This window comes from Myotis davidii, unplaced genomic scaffold (genome assembly GCF_000327345.1).
Source record: "Myotis davidii unplaced genomic scaffold, ASM32734v1 scaffold235, whole genome shotgun sequence".
Taxonomy (NCBI): Eukaryota; Metazoa; Chordata; class Mammalia; order Chiroptera; family Vespertilionidae; genus Myotis; species Myotis davidii.
In genome coordinates, this window is record NW_006287462.1 from 4,252,046 (window position 1) to 4,254,960 (window position 2,915).

Genomic DNA, 2,915 nt, shown 5'->3' on the forward strand with positions numbered 1-2,915 from the left:
CTATATTTGTAACATAGTTGCTTAGAGTTGCAGCTCAGAGGCCTCCAGCAGCAGGCAGGGGGAACGTTAGTCCTCCGTCACTGAAGCAAACAAGCCTCATGTTCACTTCAAGCTGCCTGGCTGCTGGCCGCCATCTTGGTTGGCAGTTAATTTGCATATCGCCCTGATTAGCCAATGGGAAGGGTAGCGGAGGTACGGCTAATTACCATGTTTCTCTTTTATTAGATAAGATACTATTACAGATGTCCTCATTCCTCCCCTCCCCCTTTGCCCACCTCCACCCAGCCCCCTCTGGCCATCACTACACTGTTGTCTGTGTCTATGGGTTATGCATATACAGTATGCTCTTCGACTAATTCCTTCATCTTCTTTCATTCAGTCCCCTCCTTCTTCCTCCCCTCTGACAGCTGTCAGCCATACATCTGTGCTTCTGTTTCTATTTTTTTTTAAAAAAAAAACACTTTTATTGATTTCAGAAAGAGAGGAAGGGAGAGTGAGAGCTAGAAACATTGATAAGACAAAAATATCAACATCAATTGGCTGCCTCCTGCATGCCCACCCCTGCACTGGGGGTCAAGCCCACAATCCAGGCCTGTGCCCTGACCAGGAATCAAACCAGTGACCTCTTAGTGCATGGGTCAATGCTCAACCACTGAGCCACACTGGCAGAGTGTTTCTGTTTCTATTTTGTTCATCAGTTTATTTTGCTCATTAGATTACACAGATAAGTGAAATCATATGGTATTTGTCTTTCTCTGACTGGTTTATTTCACTTAGCATAATACCCTCTAGGTCCATCCATGCTGTCTCAAAGGGTAAGAGGTCCTTCTTTTTTAGTGGGGCATAGTATCCCATGGTGTAAATATACCACAGCTTTTTTTATCCACTCCTCTACTGATGGACATTTGGGCTGTTTCCAAATCTTAGCTATTGTAAATTGTGCTGCTATGAACATACGGGTGCATATATTCATTCTGACTGGTGTTTCAGGATTCTTAGGATATATTCCCAGAAGTGGGATATCTGGGTCAAATGGCAGTTCCATATTTAATTTTTTTGAGGAATCTCCATACTGTTTTCCACAGTGGCTGCACCAGTCTGCGTCTTCTATATTTGGTAGAAATATAAATCTGGTGCAGCCATTATGGAAAACAGTATGGAGGATCCTAAAAAAATTAAAAACAGAACTACTATATGATCCAGCAAACTCACTTTTGGGCATACATATCTGAAGGAAATGAAATCATTAGCTTGGAAAGATATCTGTACTCCTATATTCATGCATAATTTTTCCCAATAGCCAACATATGGAAACAACTAAGCGACTGTTGCTAGATGAATAAACTAAATGTTTTTGTGCGCATGTGCACGCACAGAGAGAAGAGCATTTATTCAGCCTTAAAAAGAAGGCAATCATGCCATTTGCAACAATATGGATGAACCTGGAGGACATTGTGTTAAGGGAAATAAGCCAGATAGAAAGACGAATACTGCATGGAATCACTATGTGGAGGAAATGGGGAGAGACTGGTAAAAGGATATCAATTTGGTAAAACTTTCAGTTAAGCCACAAAAAGAGAAAACGTTTGGAGACCTCTAATTCTGATGAATTCCAGCCAGGTGAGGCTGCAGTTACCTTTGTCGCCACCTGTTCCCTCCTTCAGCAAAGGTATTATGTGGATGGAGCAGTGTAGACTCAGACCCACTGTGGGGTATCAAGGGCAGTAAGAAGTTCTGCCCAGGGCAGGATGTGATGATACATCATCTGATGGAATATCGTGCAATTTCTAAAAATAACAGATCGATTTGGATTGATGTGGAAAGCTGTCCAAGATCCAGTAAGTGAAAAAAGCAAGTGGGTAGAATAATTATAGTGTCAAATAAAGAAATGATATTTATGTGTTTCTATATTCATAGAAAACTTCTGATAGCAGTGGTGACCTATAGGAAATGATACTAGATAGAAATTACTTTTTAATGTACTGTTTACATTTTTAAAAAATCCTAAACATGAATTAGTTCATTTAAAAAAATGGTTTAAAAATGTCCAGGCTTTTTGAAACTCCTTTTATGATTTTTATCCTGAGGAAATAGGGCTAAATAAATATTTTGTACTAAAATGATCATGACATTTATGAAAATGGTGTAAGATTGGCAGTAACCTAAATGCCTAGCATTAAGATAATGATTAAGTAAATAAAGGAGAATGGACTGTAATATAATGTGGTCATTAAAAAAAAAATCAGGTTTCTGAAAAGTGTAGCCAGATGGGGGAAATGCTTACAATATGCTAAGTGGAAAAAAACATAATCTATGTAAATTCAGTATTCATAGCAATGATATTAAAAATGCATAGAAAAAAAAAAACTTGGAAGAAATACCCTCACCTGACAACAGTGTCTGCCTCTGGTAGTGAGGTTACAGGGAGTGTTTTTCTTTCTAGACTCTTATTTTATTACATTCTTTTCAATTTCTCTCCAACATGCATGCATTAGTTTGTAATGTGAAAGAAAACGAAAGTAAACCGCCGAGAAAACCATGACATGCATCCTGGCCATGAGTCAGGAGCTGAATTTTCATGTTTAAATTAGTTTCAGAAACACGGAGTGGTTTCTAGGCAACCTGCTTGGGAAATCATGTTCCTGCCCATTGTTCCTGGAGTGTGCGTGAGCCTCTCAAAGAAAATGTAAGCGATGAACCCCTGTGGAAGCAGACTCCTGCTAAGGAAAAACAGGCTTTGCCACCCAGCTTTGGCCATGGGGAGCTGAGCTATTGTAACCTCACGGGGGGCCTGAGAGTTGTTGTTGTTGTTTGTTTGTTTTTTTTGTTTTGTTTTGTTTGCAAATGAGTAATTGATTTTAATGAAGATTGCTGAAAATAGGTAAAGGAGATAGATATTCAAGGATCTGCTTATG